The sequence below is a fragment of the Nansenia antarctica genome (assembly GCF_963989245.1).
Source record: "Nansenia antarctica genome assembly, chromosome: 10".
Classification (NCBI taxonomy): domain Eukaryota; kingdom Metazoa; phylum Chordata; class Actinopteri; order Argentiniformes; family Microstomatidae; genus Nansenia; species Nansenia antarctica.
In genome coordinates, this window is record NC_137680.1 from 29,384,375 (window position 1) to 29,404,321 (window position 19,947).

The following is a 19,947-nucleotide window of genomic DNA, read 5'->3' on the forward strand; positions in this document are numbered from 1 at the left end:
ATAGTCATTCTATCTATTTAAAAACAATCGCTTCCTGCCTAATCTTCCCACAATGCATTGCATCGTGCTTGCTGCTTACGTCAGAGACGCAAGCTCTATTCTATTTTTATTCTTCTTCTACGTCGAGTTATCTAGCGTTGCGTAGCAACGAGTTGATCATGGGAAAATGCGGGTAACGTTAGGCCCTGGGCATCCGCGCAGAACTGCGTGGATGGCCATGGCCGATATAAAATGTTTTGGGCCGCGGTCTGCTGAAATAAGTTATTTTCAATGAAAATCACCAGAGATTGAGGTCGACACAGAGGAACGGTGGATGGATCATCAAAAAGGCCAGAGTGTCTCTGTTGGGTTGAGGCAGCTCACTGATGGTCTGGTATATCATTGCAAGGCTATTGTCATCATCTTTGATTTCTGTGGGCAAGGAGTGGAATTAATTTAACTTGCATGCAATAACGATAGTACAAGGCCATGATAAGTTCTGCACGTTTCCACGAAGCTCTACCAAAGGGTTACAAAAATGAAAGGAAAAACCACTATGTTTGCAATGGAACATGCATGCACATGTGCTTAGGCGGTAACTACTATGGTATGGACCAACCTGCTGCCTCCATGAAGGTGCGGTTGAGGCGGAAGGTGAGCAGTGGCTCTGGCAGTTTCCTCAGGAAGTGTTTGAGGAGACCTGTGATGGAGTTGATGTCCTCCACCTTGCAGAGGGGCGGCGCCGTCTTTGTCCTCAGGAACTTCTCCTTCAGCTTCACCGTACGCTCGGCGCCCGAAACACCGTACAGACCCGTCTGGGGACGAGGGGATGAAAGAGAAACAAAAAGAAGAGTGTGATTTAGTGAATACACTGAATACACTGATACACATTGAAATAAAGTTGATTCTGTATGAAAGGGAATGCCAAAGAGTAAGGGGGAAAGAGCTATAATATCTATGCAACAACGATGCATTGACAATGTTAGTCAGATATGTCAATTGTGCTGACATTTGTAAAGCCCATCTATGTTCCTATTAACCATTTGATGACTGGTTAAAATGACGACTGACCTCGTGCATCCCCCTGTGTTCAATCTCCTTGACACAGTCCACCACTAATGCCGGGATCATGGGAGAGACGGTTGGAGCGTAGTCTGCCAGGGTGGCCTACACATGGGAGAAACATACATAGTTTGTCTAAGATCTTGGACACAACAGTAATAGAGCAAGACATACAACTATACCCAGGTAAAAACAAAGGCTGAAGGTGAGGGAAATATGGAGCTCTGATCAGTTTAAGTAATTGATGCCTTGACTAGGGTCAAGTGGTTCACATTTGACACCGTTAAACCTTCCCCAAGTTTAACTGCGGTATACAGTATTACCACGGGATTAAAAATCACATGGATTGATTTGTGATCAAATCACAAAACCTGCACACAGCCGTGTCAAGATTTGTTGGCTCTCGCTTTTCATTCAGTCGGAACCCAAAATGCTGCCAAATTGCAGCAGTTGCAATTTCTTTAGGCACTAACTATGTTGTGCTCGCCATCTGTCTTTCTAATACTCTCGTCTGAGGAGAAGCTGTCTTTGCTGTCTTTTAATTTGACAAATGACATTGTTTACAAAACGTTCTGTCATCACTACATGACAAAACAAGATGATGAGATTAAACAGTACAACAGTGTAACAGACAATAACAGTCTGTATAACAGTGTTACAAGACAATAACAAACAACCTGAACAAAACAAAAAACTGCTTACAGGTTTGTCTTTTCCTCGACCCCTTCTAATGGCTCTCCAAAGACCACAGAACCATCCACATCCTTTCTTCTTCCCTTTCACCATAGGAGACTTTACCAGGCTGGTGTCAATCACTACAGCAGGCTTGATGTCCTGGTTAGGCTGAAGCAGGCTGAGGAATGCATTGGACTTGATATCCTCACTTGCCTGGAGAAGGCTAGTGTCTATCATTGTAGGCTTTAGGGTGGCCATGACCTAAGAAAGACAATGCAGAAAAAAACCTTTATAGAACAGCTATGAACTGGACATTCCAGTGACTGGTTGTAAAATACATGAATAAAGTATTAATAAAGATAATAAAGATCTAAAATGAGAATAACAGTACAACAGAGAGGGACAGTAGGAGCACTGCTTACAGGTTTGTCAGGCTTGAGGTCCTGGTTTGAGTTGACCAGGCTGGTTTCAGTCACTGCTGGCTTCAGGTCTGGAATAGGCTGAAGCAGGCTGGCTACAGGAGACATGACCTCCTCACCAGACAGAAGCAGGCTGGCTACAGAAGACATGACCTCCTCACCAGACAGAAGCAGGCTGGCTACAGAAGACATGACCTCCTCACCAGACAGAAGCAGGCTGGCTACAGAAGACATGACCTCCTCACCAGTCAGAAGCAGGCTGGCTACAGAAGACATGATCTCCTCACCAGACAGAAGCAGGCTGACTACAGAAGGCATGATCTCCTCACCAGACAGAAGCAGACTGGCTACAGAAGACATGACCTCCTCACTAGACAGAAGCAGGCTGGCTACAGAAGCAGGCTGGCGTCAACCACTGCAGAAGGCTTGAGGTCCTCACCAGGGTGGACCAGGCTGGTATGAACTGGACATTCCAGTGACTGGTTGTAAAATAAATGAATAAAGTATTAATAAAGATAATAAAGATCAAAAATGAGAATAACAGTACAACAGTGTACCAGAGAGGGACAGTAGGAGCACTGCTTACAGGTTTGTCAGGCTTGAGGTCCTGGTTTGAGTTGACCAGGCTGGTGTCAGTCACTGCTGGTTTCAGGTCCTGGCTAGGCTGAAGCAGGCTGGCTACAGAAGGCATGGCCTCCTCACCAGACAGAAGCAGGCTGGCGTCAACCACTGCAGAAGGCTTGAGGTCCTCACCAGGGTGGACCAGGCTGGTAACAGAACCTCTCTGCTCGTGTTCCTGTTCTATCTCCAGCAGGAGTTGAAGAGTAGCTGAGTCCAAGACACAGAACACATGGGATTCGATTGAGAGCTTTCCTTGGAATCATTTATCCCAAGTATTACACTAACATACTGAATCATTAGAATCAGTTCATTGAAAAGATTCGTTCACCGAATTGTTCAGTAGGCTACTTGTTACCAGAGCTCCGACGAGCCATGGCGAAAACGGCTTGTAGTAGGCTAATGTAGGTAGCTAGCTATCATTCCAGTTAATGCGCTAGCCAGCTAGCTCTACTAAGCTAGCCAAATAGCTGCAGCAGTAACAAGCTCAACTGCTCCATGTTAACAGCTACAGTTAACATGTTAATCAGATCTAGCCAACAGCTACGGTAGTACTACCACTTGTGTAACGTTAACAGTCAAAAGGCCGGTAAAATACATGGTAACCAGTTGATATTTACCGTGTTTGGTGTCCTTCCCTCCATGATGACGAACTGAGCTCAGCATTACTGGCGGGAGTGGGTGCGTTGTTTAAACTTCCTTGGGTACGTTAATGAAAGGTGCTGATTGGCCGAAAAGGAGTTAGGTCAATCAGCGCTCGATTGCTCTTCCTTAAGTCAAGACCTGATGAAAGACTTTTGGATTTCCAGAGAGGCCCTGAGTGTGCTTCTGGCCATGCAAAAGCACCACTGCTGGGTTCACCTCTGTCCAGCTGCAGGCCATCTTTGAAAGCGATGGCAAGTTCATACACACCTTTGTTGGCGACCATGGATCCGTACACAAGAGTTTCATCCTGAAACAGTCCTCAATTTACGCAAAGTACTCTCCTGATGGGTACTTCATGGTAGAAGATACTGCATACCTCTGTATGGAGAAGCTGGTGTATGGAGAAGCTGGTGTGTATCCTCATGCCCTCATGCCGTTTAGCGAGCCGGTGGAGTACAGCGTGGGGGGGGGGGGGGGTTCGGCATGATGAAGACGAGGTGGAGGAACTCGAAAAAAGAAAACATAATAAATAAATAGGTGTGTGTGTGTATATATATATATATATATATATACATACTCTTTATTAGGAAAAAAAGTACACCTTCTCATTCATTCAGGTGGTGTAATGGTGTGGGGAATGTTTTCTTGGCACACTTGAATGCCACCGCCTATTTGAGTAGTGTTGCTAACTATGTGCATCCCTTCATGGCCATGATTTACTCATCTTTTAATGGCTACTTCCAGTATGATAGTGCACCATGTCATGTCAGCAAAAGCCATCTCAAACTGGTTTCATGGACAATAAACTGAAGTGTTCTTCAGTGGTCTCTCCAGTAAAAGGATCTGAATCCAATAGAACACCTTTGGGATGTGGTAGAGCAGGAGATTCACAGCTTGAAAGTGCACCTGAAAAATCTGAATTGTGTGATGCAATCATGTCATCATGGACCAGAATCTCATAGGAATGGTTCCAACATGTTGTGGAATCAATGCCATTTACTGCATGTACAATGTCTCCACTTCCACTATACTGTACTATCCATTTATTAGGACATGATCCACTCTTTGGCCTCTATAAGCAGCTTTCAAATCAATAGGTGTGGTGCTGTCATTTAGCTGGCTTTTCAAGTCCAGTTGTATTTTGCCTAACCTCATCCAGTTAATTCATTCCCACGGTGAGGTCACTGTCCTATATTTGTAGTTCTACAGTAAGGCGGTTGCCCCATGTTTATTCCAATCACTCTTGTACTTGTACAGAGTATCCTCATTGTCATCATGAGTCTAGTGGAGAGTGTTCTAGGTTCTTTCTAGTGTTCTGAAATCCTAACTGATTTGTCAGTCGGAGCTGGACGATTTCTGCTGTGGTGTTCTAAACTTGTTGTTTTTTGTTTGGTGGATCCAGGCAGTGGTGTAGTCTAGTTTTTTCTAGTGGGTATACTGTGATTTTCCCCTCCCAGCTTCATGCTCACCCGTCCCAGAGCGACGTGTCCTGGAGCGACACCCCATAAGCACCACCATACTCACTTATGCATACAGTATGCATCTACACATATATTAGAGCATTCTGAACGACTGGTTATGTGTTTACAAACATTTCAATGTATTATAAACAAAACAAGACTTTAACAACCAATGGCATTTACAGCAGGGGGGTGGACTGATTTTCTACTCTTTAGTGTTAATCACCATCACTATGTACTCTCAGCTTAAATGCAAGAAAGAAAGAACTGTTACAAGAACTGCCACAAGAACTGCTACAAGAACTGCCACAAGAACTGCTACAAGTCAAACGCTTCAAATAAGAAAAAAACAAACAGCCTGGTAGTCTACAAAGCTTTCCAAATATGCTTGTACTCGGCCATCTGAGGTTTGCATTGCCTCCTTGCTTGTGTGGCAGAACGATGGCTTCTCAACCATGTTGTGATGTACTTCCTTGGCTCAAAAAGACTTACAGGGGGCCCATTGATGCTGATCATCATCAAATGACTGACATTGGACAACAACAGTGTAGATCTCTTGTCTGTGCATATATTGTTCATGAGACTGAAGCCCCTTTCACATTCGGCAGTGCTGCAAGGGATGGTCTGCATGCATCGTATGAGTGGCTTTAGGCTTTCAGGCTCACTGTCTGGGTGCTCAAGGAAATCTCTCATACCATTAACTGCTTGCGCTTCACAAAGATTGAACCGCCTGCACAGTCGCTTTACCTGTTTGCAAGTTGCAAGTTCAGACAGTGCATCATACATGAGTCCAAAGTCACACAGGACTAACAGGATAAATACTGAGCACACACAGACAGTTTTGTTCGTTCTTCTAACGTGCACTAACCTTTTATAAACTTTTAAAATAAAATATAAAAACTAGAAGTTGTTATCCGTTGTTTGTTCACCTAACCAGTTTGCCTTTAGACCCGTTAGTTTACAACTGAGACATTGTACGGAGTGCACTCTGCTCCATACGAGAGGGACCTTGGGGTCACCCGTCGAGCAGCCTGAACAAGAACCAATAGCTTAAAACAGGTGAGTGTCCGTGGAACGGTGCGACTTAGTAGAGGTGGAGACACCATAGCACCTATTACATCCTCAATAGTATTTACCGTCGCCCATAAACTTGCTTTGCATACGACGTGCCAGGCCTCTGTACGTTTGTCTCTCTTTGCTGTTTCTTGTTTGGTCTTCTGCAGCATTTTCAAAGTGCCTGTTGAGTGCTTCATACGACCTCCACACAGCCTGTACAGAACGGAAGCTGCTGGCCACCCATCGTGTACTTAAAACTCTGCCAATTTTCACGACTTGTGAGCCCACTTCTTGTGCTGCTTCCAGAAGCTCCCGTGAATTTTTATTAGACTGACTGTAGAGATTGTGGATCTTCTCCATGAACGCTTTGAAGTGGTTGATTGCCTGAACCTCATCCACAGCATCAGATACAGCCAGTTCCAAACGGTGGTTCATGCAGTGCCATGTGAAGAGGTTCGGGTACCTTGCAGTCAGCCTGGTTGCCACACCAGACTTCTTGCCTAACATGACACTTGCTCCATCAGAAATAAATGAGACCCAGTTCTTTTGAAGCCACTCTTCACTGAAGCCTGCAATGTCCAAACAGCTCAGTAGAGCTTCTTCTATGCCCTCTGCTCTTTGGCTCTCCAGCTCAACCAGCTCCAGGAACAACAATTCAGGAGTAGCTCCATCTACTGAGGCTTTCAGGCTGACAATCATGGCAGATTTGTGGCTGAGAGATGTAGCCTCGTCAATGAGAACAGACAACTTGCTTGAAGATGACAAGACTGTGAACACATTTTTTCTGCATCTCTTTTGCTATAATGTTCCACAATTTTTGTGGAACTGTACCTTGAGTGCAGACTAGTACCCATGTTGACACCATGTTTTTCTTGAAGCTCAATGAGATCATCATGGTCAGTGAAAGGTCGGTTCATCTTTGCAAGATAGTATGCTGTTCTGAATACAGCATCTGTCTCACCAACACAGTCTCTGACACAGCTCTCACCAAATTTCCAAGCAAATCCTGTCCACCCTTTTCAGTGAGCTCCTGGGCTATTGCGTGTGCCCTGGACGTCTCATGTCGTCGAATCTTGTTCCTCAAAGAGGTCAGAGCCGTTGATCTGTCTGTGTTTAAAGACTGGATCTTAAAGGACACCCACTCCTCAGATATGGGCACTCTTTTTTCTGTGAGGATGGCAGTTGATTTTATGGACCTGCAAATAGCACAACCTGGAAGTAAACAAAACCATGACTAATTAGCATCATCATACACGTTTTGTATCTATATTAGCAATAACATCTGCTGAACAGGGCCAACATTTTAATTAAATTAAATCTAAAGTATTTAATAAACTGTTTACAATCTTCACACCATGGCTAGCAAATGCTTGAAAAGCAGATGAAAGGAGGAAAACATTACTCTTTCAATAGCTAATTATCTGACAACTATTGATAACTAACATTACAATATAGTAATTGAATGGTAAATGTCTTAAATTAATGCACATTAAAGATGACCCTGAATTAACTCTCATTTGCATAGTCATTGACTTTATGAATTTCAATTGTTTATATCAGCTTTGCCTTTTCATGTGTGCTGATATTACCTAATTTTCTGTCCCTCCACTGTAACCAAGGATGCCTTGTTTTAAATTCCTTAGCCTGACTTTCAGTCCACAAGGCTGGCCAGGAGTTCTCAGTTGTCTCATCGTCTGAAACAAGGAGATATAAACATCATATTCTGTTTGTTTTCTACTGCACACAGACACACACGCACATGCGCACACACACAGTATCTAAGTTCTCTCTCCCCTTCCCCCGCATTCATTGATCCATCATCACACTACTATTCTGACAGAGAATAACTATACAGAGAATATCAACGACATTGACAAAAGAAAGGCCCGGATAATAACAACAACTTCGATTAGATTCAACTTAATTGTCCACAGATATAAATTAGAGGCTATATCAAAAAAAGAGGTATGTACAAATCTGCAAAGATATGGTATGTGCGAAGGTAGTAAGTGCAAACAGCAGTTGTGGAAAGTGTAATTGAATGTTCACAGTGACCAGGGGTGTGTGCAAACAGTAGTAGTGCTTAAGGTGACTTCAGGTGAAAAAGGTCTCAGAGAGACTAGTTTAATCTGTTCATCATCATCTCACAGGGGGGCTCGCCGTCCAAAAACCTCTCCTCAACAACGACGACGACGACAGCGCCGACTACCACCACATCGCCTTCTAAACCTTTCTCCCTGCCGTCTAACGTCCCCCAGTTACCTGTCTTGTCTTGTGCTCTGAAGATGGATGGATGGATGGATGGACTATTTGTCATTGCTACAGTACAGGTACCAAACAACGAAATTTAGGAGGGGTGGCTCCCCTGGTGTTAGGAAAGGGGAAAAAAAACACATTTTAGAAAAAGCATAAAATCACAAGGTAAGGAGCTGGTTTACATAAATAAAGGCTATGTACACAATCCACTGTACTATACTGCACAGATAGTCAACTAGGGTTGTCATATTGCACAAAAGTATTTTTTCACGTTATTTTAAAGTGTCACAGTTTGCAGGCTTGAAATGTACATGTTTGTGCCTCAGCACTAGCTGCCATACAATCCGTCCGGACTGTCCTGGGCCCAGAACTTAGGCCTTTGCTGTGTTCAGGGCCTTGACGGCCCTGTGGTAGAAGCAGTTCTTCAGTCTGTTTGTCTTAGCGGCCGGGGTCCTGTACCTCCTATTCGAGGGCAGCCTGATAAAGTGTTCGTGCCCAGGGTGGGTCGGGTCCCTGGAGATCTTGGAGGCCTTCCTGAGACAGCGTGTGTTGTACAGCTCTTCCAGAGAGGGGAGGGGGGCGCCGGTGATCTTCTGTGCTGTTCTCACGACTCTCTGTAGCGCGTTTCTCTCCGCTGTTGTGCAGCTGTGGAACCAGTTGCAGATGCCGTAGGTGAGGATGCTCTCCACTGCGCCGTGGTAGAAGGCCACCAGTATCTCCTGCTTGTTGTGTTCTTTCCTGAGGCATCTCAGGGTGTATAGCCGCTGTTGTGCCCTCTTGATGGTGCCTTTTGTGTTGTCCTTCCAGGCCAGGTCATCCCGCATGTGATGTCCCAGGAATCGGAGGGTTGAGACTCTCCACGCTCTCTCCGTCGATGAGCAGGGGCTGGATCTCAGACTTTTTCCTCCTGAAGTCTACGATGAATTCCTGGGTCTTTGACTTGTTTAGCAGCAGGTTGTTAACCTTGCACAGCTTGCTCAGTTGCTCTACCTCATCCCTGTACGCCGCCTCGTCCCCCCCCGAGATACATCCCACCACGGTGGTGTCGTCTGCAAACTTTACGATGTAGTTGCTGGGGTGGACGGGGGTGAAGTCGTGGGTGTAGAGGTTGTAGAGGATGGGGCTTAGCACGCAGCCCTGGGGGGACCCAGTGCTGAGGCTGAGGGCTGTGGAGGTGTGGGGGCCCACCCGCACCCTCTGGGGGCGGTCGGTCAGGAAGTCCTTGATCCACGCACATATAGAGTGTGATAGACCCAGGTCTAGTAGTTTGGTCACTAGCCTGTCTGGAAGGATGGTGTTGAAGGCGGAGCTGAAGTCCACGAAGAGCAGTCTCGCGTAGCTGTTTCCCCTCTCCAGGTGGGATAGAGTGGCGTGGAGAGTCGTCGCTATGGCGTCCTCTGTGGACCTGTGGGCTCTGTAGGCGAACTGGTATGGATCCAGGTTGGGCGGGAGGCGTGTGAGTATGTGGGCCCGGACTAGTTTCTCGAAGCACTTCATGATGATTGGTGTGAGTGCCACCGGGCGGTAGTCGTTTAGGCAGCTCACCGTGCTTTTCTTCGGGACTGGGATGATAGTTGAGGTTTTCAGGCAGGGTGGGACGGTGGCCTGGGACAGGGACTGGTTAAAGATGTTGGTGAAAACCCCGGCCAGCTGGTCGGCGCAGTCTCTCAGCACCTGTCCCAGGACGCCATCCGGCCCCGAGGCTTTCCTGGGGTCCACCGCCTTCAGTACGCGTCTCACCTCATGCTCTGTGAGGGTGAGGCTGCTGAGAGCTGGAGAGAGTGGTGTTTGTGTTGCGGTTACCTCCGTTCGCCCCTCGTCGAACCGGGCGTAGAAGGTGTTCAGCTTTCCCGCCAGCAGGGGGTCGTCCTCTGCCATTGGTATTTATTTTATTTTTTTTTTAAACACTGCAAACGTGCAAAAACACTTCAAACGTGCAAAAACACTGCAAACAGCAAAAAGTAAAAACGTAAGATTATATATAAACATAAGACTTCTATATATAAGACCATGGCTGAAGTTCAAGACCGCAATCAGACACTGCGTAATCCATGTGCTTCTTGAAGGAGTCGTAGGTGGACACCACAGGCAGGACCAGGTGGTTGTTGCTGGGCTGTCTCTCGGGCAAGGCCCCCGCTGGGTCCTGGGGGTGGAAGAAGGACAGGCTGGGGCGGGGGTGGAACCCTACAGCTGGCACCACGTCAGCCGCGGTGGCGAACACCAGCACGTCCTCTAGCGACGTTGCACATCTGCCCACTTCACACTCCAGTAGGTAGTGCCTCCAGAAGGTCACGACGCAGCTCTCTTTGGCCGAAGGCTCCTGACTGTCGGAGAACTGGACGGTGAACAGGTCAGCTACGGCCTCGGCGGTCAGCTTGGCAACAGGACCGCAGAACAGGCTGAGGAAAACCTCAGGGAACATCTGGACCTGGTCAAACACCCCCAGTGTCTTCAGACCCTCACAGAACCTTCTGTATGGTAAGGGCATTCTGGTAATCAGATGGAAGTTGACCAGGTCCTCTAGCAGCGGGTCTCGGTCTGAGAGGCTGTGGACGTGTCTCATGCAGCCAGCCACCTCCAGGTACTCTGAGGCTGACTGCATGGCCTCTCTCAACGCCTCCACGGACTGGCTCTGCTGGATCGTCTTGATTTTGTGTGTGAAGTGCGTGTCTCCTATTTCGTCCAGGGTGAGGGGGGTGTCCCTAGGGTAGTTGAAGAGACACCTGTAGAGAGCCCTGGAGAAGAAGGCTGGGGGGGGGCCTCCGTGCACCAGGCTGAGAGACAGCAGACAGCCCACGTCGTAGTACAGGTCCTCACACTGGGCTTGTGAGTTGAGGGTCAGGTTCTTGGCCCCGTCGGGGCCCTGGAAGAGCACACAGTTCTGCAGCTGCTGCGTCAGGAGCCTGAGGAAGTGGCGGGTGTCTCCTCCAGGAGAGTCGCACCCCGGGCTCTGCTGCCTGGCGCTGCTGAACCTGACAGACAGGGCCTGGGACGGGTCGAACTCACTCCTGTTCACCAACTCCAGGCCAGCCTCCAGGGCTGCGCTGCCGCTCACCGCCACTAGGGGCGCCTGCTTCTGGACGGACGATATCCGGCTGGCCAGGGCCTGTAGGAGGCACATGGGAGAGCTCCCTGATAGAGATGGCCTTTTGAGGATGACGTTGGACTGGGCGGAGGACAGGCGGCGTTTGGCTGTCCTCGTCCTGCCCTGCTCTGCTGCCTGAGGAGAGCCGTGTCTGGACACTCTCCCGGCCACGGCGGTAGCACAGTCCACACACTCCCAGTTGGTCTCTGACAGCTTTAGGGACGAACACTTCCGATGGGTGCCGCTGGACCCACAGAGCTTGCAACGCAGTATTTCAAACCAACCGGTGTGTGAGGAGTCCGCCCGTCCTCTGCGGGACACACATTTCAGAGCGTCACAGTGCTGGTACACCTGCAGCAGTTCTCCGAAGGCGTTCTCCTCCATCTCCCAGGATGCATCTCTATCAGGTACGTAGATGCCCATGCGCAGCATCTCCTCCTGGAACTGGTCCTTGTTGCTGCAGAGCGTACACCTGAAGAAGTGCTTCCCAGCGCTGTGGGCTTGGTGCTGGACACAGTCTCTGTGGAACCAGCTGGCGTGGCAGGCCGGACAGCGCAGGACGGAGTAGGAGGTCCAGACACACGGAGCAGGACTGGGGGAGGCAGATTAGTTGACTTGACTAATGTGTGTGTGTGTGAAGAGACACGGTTTTATAATATTGAATGCTTTATAATGAAAGGCCATTAAGGCCATATTTCAGAGCAGGAAATCTATCAGAGATGCTTCTACTGCAGATAGAGAAGATGCATTTAAAATGCTAACATATTGTTGCTGAACAGAATATACAGTAAATATACAGTGTATTCCTATATATTATATTATATAGAAAGCACAAGTGAGAAGATTTTTTAAATTTGATTTATTTATTTACCAGGGACAGTGCTGGCCTGGCTACTTCATTGTTTGTGAGTAAGAACACTGCAGACCTGAGGTCCAAGTGCAGTGGTCTGTTTTTTCCGCTTCATGGCTTTCAGCTCGACCTCAAAGTCACTGCCAGAGTCAGATATGTCCTCCATCTCCTCAAGACTGCACAGAATGGGAAGGAGTTTAGGAACAGATAGGTCGAAAAAAAATTAAAAAACATTCTATGCCTTTTATTATTTATATTTTACCCACTGTGCCTGTACACTGGGAAATGAACATCCTGACAGGTTACCTCACCTGTCTACAGGTTACCACAGGTTACCTCACCTACTGAGACAGGCCTGAGGGAAAAACTGTGAGCGGGGGGGAAGGGGCTAGGAGGGCAAACAGGACTGGAGGGTGAGTGTAGCAGGGGAGTGGGGCTTGGAGGCAAAGGGCTCGTTGGAATAGGAGCGGGGTTAGGAGGACCTGAAATGGTAGATAAAGTAAAGTTAGACGCAATCTGGACTGTTTATTTTGCCAAATAAAGTTGGTAAACAATTTCTTGATTCTAGTAAACAAAGATGAGGGAGGGGGCAGGGGGATATTCTGGAACAAATAAAGAAATTTAGGGAGTATGTTCATTTTTAGAATATTTATCCTGCCAATCAATCATTCGGTGGTTGCCGAGTAAGGCGACGCAGTCTGCCTTGTTTCGTGACCCTGGGCGAAGGCTGATGTGGCTGAATGTAGCTGCTCATTTTCAATAAATATATATTATATATATATTTGATTAATTTGAGACTTGTTTTGACACGGTCGTTTCAGAGAATGTCTCGCCCCGATCAATCAAAACATTCTGAAGAAGTTGCTATGGTGATTCATCAAATGTGTTTTTTTTTGGTAATGTACAGTTTTAGAGTCTTCAGCAACCCAACGTTCTCAAGTGTAATGAAGCGTTATGGAACGAGAAGCCCGTGGTATATCGTGGATATTGGCACAGCTAGCGGGGTCACACTTTTAATTCATGTTTTTAATACATTCTCTACTTTCCTTGCTGTAACTAGCATTATAATAAAGGGCATTGTATAAGCTGTTGGACTTGAGTTTCCTGTGCTCATTCTAAATTTCACAAAATAACCCATCACAATATCTACATAAGAAACGTTTAACAGCGTTAACTGCTGCGGTCTGTGCATCTTTATCACTTTGCACTGTAGTTGCCTCCTCACTTGTAGTTGCCTCCTCTGTAGCCGTCTTAAGAGGCAGTACTTGAGGATTATGCGGTTGGAGTGGATGAACTTCTCCTTCTGGGCCCAGGCCTCCTCCAGCTGGGACACCTTCTGGACCAGGACCCTCTTGTCATCCTCGCTGGTCTTCCACAGGTCCACGGCCTCTAAGAACTTAGTCTTGTACGAGACGTCAGGACCGCCTCCCAGGGACGGGTCTGTGGGGACTTGGGGTCCTCCGGGGGATCCTGCCCCCCCCCCACCCAGGGACAGCTGGGGGCCCCCGGGGGCCCCCTCCATGGGGGGCTGGGAGGAGAGGGCCTGGGACAGCTGCTTCTTCAGCTTCTTCACCTCCGCCTGCAGCTGCCTCACGTTCCCCTGCATGTCCTCGTTCACCATGGCCTTATTTTTGATTAACTTAGCTCTCTGGGCAAAGTGTAAGGTGGACAGAGTTTCCCCAAAACACTTGGAGCCAGGGTGCACGTCTTGGCATTTCCTCCCAGAGAGTCCTGCAAGAGAACAGTTTTCTGTTCTGTCACTTATCATTTTATTCCCACTCTTGTTTTAATCAGGTCCGCCTTCTGTTTGTGTGCTAATATCCTGTATTGTCTGTTGCTCTTTGTTGGCTGCTGTGGGGTGTAAGCCCAATACAAATTTCCCAGTGATGGGACAATAAAGTGACTCTTGACTCTTGACTTGACTGCAGCAGTAGCAGCCAAGGTGGGGAACCGTTCCTTATTCTTTCCCCAGTACTCAAATGGGCTCTCTAAGCGGTGGATGGTTTTCCGCGATAGTGAAAAGCTGCCACGCCATTGGTTGAGAGCAGCTGCTCTGGGCCAATAGCGTTCCAGCAGAGGAGCATGCCTGGCATGTCTGGGCATGTCTGTGTTAGGAAGGCTGTGTCAGGCTACAATAGCAGACAAGCTGAGAAAAACGCAACGTGCTGCGTTTGAACAAGAGTTTGGTATCGGGTGTTATTATTTGTTAGTACTCGCCGATACCGATACCAGCATTTTTGTGCGTATCGGTGGCCATGCCGATACTAGTATCGGTATCGGAACAACACTACTGTAAACAGTCTATTACAGAGAGGGTGGAGGGCCGTTTATGGGAAATGTTAGGATATATAGGGCTAGCTCGTATCTAACTTTCCATTTGAAACCCAACCAAAACAGTAATGAGAATGTGGACAGGCTACTTAGCCCGATCTTACCTTGCAAAACCCGTCGTTGTCTCATAATTAAAACAATTATTAAATTATTATTATATAAATTAAACAGATTCATAAAAATGAAATAACAATTATATAATAAAATATAATAACATCAACAACATCTGACAACGGCTAACTGACAGTTATGTCTTACAGCTCCTATGGGGTGAAGGGCGCGCCCCCCTGCCTTGCCTCCGGCCACCTGAGAACCTCACCACTGCTGTGGTGGAAGCGGTCACCCCTGAGAAGCTCACCACTGCTGTGGTGGAAGAGGGGACCCCTGAGCAGCAGGAAGTGCTTACCGTTGCTCTGGTAGGAGAGGCCACCCCTGCCCCGATGGTTGAGGCTGTGGCCCTCACCAAGGTCCACCACATGAGAGGTATGCACATCTCCCTTCCTTTTCTCTCTTCCTGTCTTTTGTTTTGGCATTCCCTCACACTCCTTGTATATATAGACTATTAGTGTTGTTGCATACTGCTTAAATGCCAGCCAGGCTGCGTAGCATTCTCTATACAACGAGGCAATGTCATCATGTGTTGTATACATGGGGTGTATCTGTGGTCCAGTCTCTCTCCTCTTGGTTCCCCTCCAGGTTCTTCTCTCTCCAGGGACGTCCGGGCCTTCTGTTCCCTGGACACGTGAGTGTGGAGCTGTTTTGTTTCACTGTTATTTGTTTCTGTTGATTTTTTTCACGCCCCATCTTCTGAGGACTTAGGGTTATCTTTTAACTTAATTTTTAACTTGAACTATTATTTAAACATATAACATACCATGATGATTAAAAGGTACAATGCTTAAAACTGTCAGTACACGTCCTCCTCTTCCCCTAATTCACCACTAAGTGAATCCTTTTTTAAACTCCCATCCTAACTTAGGACCACAATGGGCCCTGGGCACCAGCTGGTGACCAGTGTGCCTCAGCTGGACTGGGCCAGCGTCAAGGTGCCAGGAGTGATTAAAAGGTACAATGCTTAAACTGTCAGTACACGTCCTCCTCTTCCCCTAATTCACCACTAAGTGAATCCTTTTTTAAACTCCCATCCTAACTTAGGACCACAATGGGCCCTGGGCACCAGCTGGTGACCAGTGTGCCTCAGCTGGACTGGGCCAGCATCAAGGTGCCAGGAGGCAAGACAGTGGAGGGACACAGACCCCTTGTCCCTTCCCGGAGTCTCACCTACCATCAGCTCGTCGGCTTAGGGTAAGTAGTGTGTCGGACACTGTGGAGGACACAGCATCCTCTACGGTTTGCCTAATAACATCCTAAACAAATTCCAATACGTCCAGAACTCTGCTGCCCGCCTGCTCACCTCCACTCGCCGTCATGACCACATCACCCCTGTCCTCCAAAACCTACACTGGCTCCCGGTCAAATACAGGATCCAATTCAAAATCCTACTCACCCCTTACAAAGCCATCAACAATCTGGCCCCCTCTTACCTTGCCGACCTCGTCCCCCTCCACACCCCCTCCTGTTGCCTCAGGTCTGACGACCAAATCACCCTCAAGACCACGAGGGCCAAGCTCTGGACCTGGGGTGATAGGGCCTTTTCAGCCGCAGCCCCGTCCCTCTGGAACGCCCTCCCCAACCACATCAGACAGGCCAACACCCTCCCAACATTTAAACAGGCCATCAAAACCCACCTCTTCAAGCTCGCCATCACCAGTTAACCCTCTCCCCCTCCCCTCCCCTCCCCATGTGTCCCCAGCACTACCTTAATTAGGCCCCTATACTTTCTTTTATTTCTTTTTGGTTTCTTTTATTATTACCACTCGATCTTTTCAGTTTGTAAAGCGTCTTTGAGTGTCTAGAAAAGCGCTATATAAGTCTAATGTATTATTATTACTATAATCAACTATGTAATACAAAATAATAACTAAATATTACACACCAGAGTGAAAGTCTGTGGTCAGCCAAAGTATATGTGTTTTCTCAACTCATGAGCTTTGTCTCCCTCCTCACACATTGTTTCCTAGGTTACCAAACCTGTCGCAAACTTGCTACATGAACGCCACCCTGCAGTGTCTGTTCAGCCTGACCAGCTTCTTTCAGGACATCTGCAGACAGCACAGAGTGTGGCGTCTGGACCCCGCCCCCAACATCCTCAGGTACACACACACACCTGCACGCACGCACAGACACACACACACACACACACACACACACACATAAACAATAGCTGTAACTCAATTTGGTCAGTAAACAATACATGCTAATTAATAATTAATAATTCCTACTACCTAAAAACTTGGTTTTGCAGGTTCTTAGTGGACCTCCGAGTGGCCAGAGGTTTTAACAACAAGAGCCTACAAGTGACCTCACACGACCCCCGACCTCATCTGACCCCTGGCTCAGACCCTGGTCCATCGATAGTGACAGTTCACACACACTGGCTTGGTCAGATCTTATTTAAAGGACCAATTGGGATTAGTACATCCATTTTTGTTTACTTTTAAATGAAAGCCTATAGCCGTTGACTGATAATTAATGCCCTATGATTGCGCCATTGACTTGCTGCCCGGAGCACCCCTTCCTAGCAGCCGCCTGTACAGCATCTCTAAACCCGAACGGGAGGCCATGGAGTGTTACATCAATGACTCCCTGGCTGCTGGCCTCATCCGCCCCTCCTCCGCTGGTTTCTTTTTTGTGGTTAAAAAGGACCAGACTCTGCGGCCCTGCATAGATTACAGGGGGCTTAATAACATCACCATCAAAAATTCTTACCCTTTACCCCTCGATTCTCTCCAGGGAGCCACAGTGTTCACGAAGCTCGACCTCCGCAACGCCTACCACCTGGTTCGTATACGAGAGGGGGATGAGTGGAAGACAGGGTTCAACACCCCTTTAGGCCATTTTGAATACCTGGTCATGCCTTTTGGCCTCACTAATGCCCCTGCTGTGTTTCAGGCCTTAGTCAACGATGTCCTCAGGGACATGATAGGCCTTTTTGTTTTATCTTAATTTGCCTGTCTACCGACCACTCCGCCTGCCTGTCTGCCTACCTGCCTGATCCCCTGCCTGTCTGCCTACCTGCCTGATCCCCTGCCTGTCTGACTACCTATCTACCTCCAGCCTGCTCCTCCTGACACCCCAACCCTACAATAAATCATTATTATTGTTGTACTACCTGCTCCTAGAACAGAAGACAGGCACTCATCAATATCCAATGACAACACCAGGACACACATCATTCATTTAAGGGACCAGCAGTTGTGGAGGTAGATAGCATTAGCATCTGATTAGAGGTAGATAGCATTAGCATTGCATCTGATTAGAGGTAGATAGCATTAGCATTGCATCTGATTAGACGGTACCTTTCATGAGACCCATAGCTTCCACATAATGCACATAAGCTCATCTCTCTATAGATAAGCTCATCTTTCTATATAATAGAAAGCTAGACAGGAAATGCAGGGTGTTATGAGTTAATCATTCTTCACACTGTGCTATAAGAGAGAGACAGCTAACGTCCATGAAGATCGTCTGATTAGAGCTCAACCCTGGTTTAACACTAGAGAGTTTAGAGCTTCAAGGTGAAACCGCAGCATTCCCTCCCCCCCGTTTCCCTTGGCCAAATCACTCTTCTTCTCCAAAGTGTCCAATTCCCAATTTCCCGTTCGGCAGCCGAACCGTCTCAGAACCCAGGGACAACACGTTGGGGCCAGCCCAGATTCTTCCGGGTCTTTTTTTGCGCAACAACAAAACCAACCAAAACACCAGCCAGGGGACAGCCACTGTGGTTGAGATAAAAGCAAATCATCCTTTAACCAGATCATCCAGATAAAATTACCCTCAATCATAGAGAGAGCTATTAACTTTTAAAATTCTGCTGACTACTGTGCCAGCGGTAAAGGATGTGGAGCGTGCGGCTCTTAGTGAGATGAGGATGAAGAGAATGTGGGACATAGAGACTCAAGTGGAGGATGCAGGGGACTGCAAAGGGATGGGAGGGAGGAGGGATAACTACTCCAAGGACAAACCGGAGAGGTATCGGGCAGTAACTGCTAAGAGAAACTACTGTGACACACAACAACATACTGAAATACCATCTACAAGCTCCGCAGGAATAAAGCCCTGATTGAATCTGACGTGGCTAGTGAAATTGGCTTAGGGGTATTGATTTCTGGAGCAAATACGATGACTCAAAGTACTTAACCCTAACCCTAACAAAAAAGGGGGACAAGACTGTGTTGATCTATTATCTTAAAAATAAAACAACCATATTTGTTATAGCTATATGGTTACAGGCTATTGGCACAAGAAATAGATCAGCATATTATTCAATGTGTGCATAGTTTGATTGCGTACTAACTGAATTATCAAAGACAACATAGGAGGGGGTTCCTGTACATCAAGTGCTCATTCAATGGACACAAGATAAACAATGTTGCAGATAGAAATGCTTTCTATTCTGCATGTCCTACTGAATACGTCCCCAGGGTTCAGCCCCAGAGCCATCTGTCTGTGCTTGGCCATTTTTAGTTAATTTTGGTCAAGTAACCTGTTAAAGGCTATACATTTAAGAACATTAAAAATTAAATAAATTATTATTATTAATTAATTAAATGATTAAATGATTAAGAAGTTAAATGGTTGGATGGGTTTGCGAACTAACAAAAAAAGCTTGAAATACTACTGAATCTGGAAAATGGCAACAAACATTTTAAGTTGTTTAAATGTAAGGGTATTTTTGTTCTTCCTTTACAGGTTCTAATAGACCATTTTAGAGATATTTAAGTTATTTTACATAATTGTTGAGGAGTACAATACTGTTTCAGGCAACGGTATAGTTTTGAATGCAGTTTGTCTGTTGAACATAGCTTTAAATCTCTTGCAGTCTGGCAGTCAATGAGAAACACACCACTGCTCCAGGAATGTCACAATGGAAGAATTCAACTATAAATTCAACGTTTGTTTTTACCCTCAGTCATGTATGGATCCCACAAAAGGAATGTCTGTTTTATAGTTTGTAAATATTATTTCCAGTATTTTTTGCCTGCAATAAATTCTTTATAATGTGATTGTTTTTACTGAGTCTTTGTGTGAAATGCATTGATCAGATAGGTCATTGGTTTAACAAAGGAAGTATTAGCACAGCCCATTTAGGACACTTCATACGAAACAATCAGAACGTCTCTTTTGAGTTGAAATCAAAGATCTAAGACAAAAGGCCTATTTCTCTCAAAATTAGTTCACAAATTTGTTTAAATCTGTGTTAGTGAGCACTTCTCCTTTATCTATATAATCCATCCACCTGACAGGTGTGGCGTATCCAGATGCTGATTAGACAGCGTGGTTATTGCACTGTGTGCCTTAAGATGGTCACAATAAAAGGCCTTAAGATGGTCACAATAAAAGGCCACTAAAAAAGGTGCAGATTATGAAACCATTCAACTATTGGTACAT

At 46.6% G+C, this 19,947-nt stretch overlaps 1 pseudogene across 1 annotated transcript; it reads right to left on the reverse strand.

Annotated features, from left to right (window-relative positions):
• Nucleotides 1–581: 581 nt before the first annotated feature.
• On the reverse strand, nucleotides 582–13,726 carry LOC308166839 (G2/M phase-specific E3 ubiquitin-protein ligase-like; annotated as a pseudogene). The gene is made up of 6 exons: nucleotides 13,371–13,726; nucleotides 12,182–12,281; nucleotides 10,199–11,874; nucleotides 2,722–2,963; nucleotides 1,051–1,146; nucleotides 582–794 (listed from the first exon to the last, which is right to left on the reverse strand). The product of its transcript is annotated as a G2/M phase-specific E3 ubiquitin-protein ligase-like (transcript).
• Nucleotides 13,727–19,947: the final 6,221 nt, after the last annotated feature.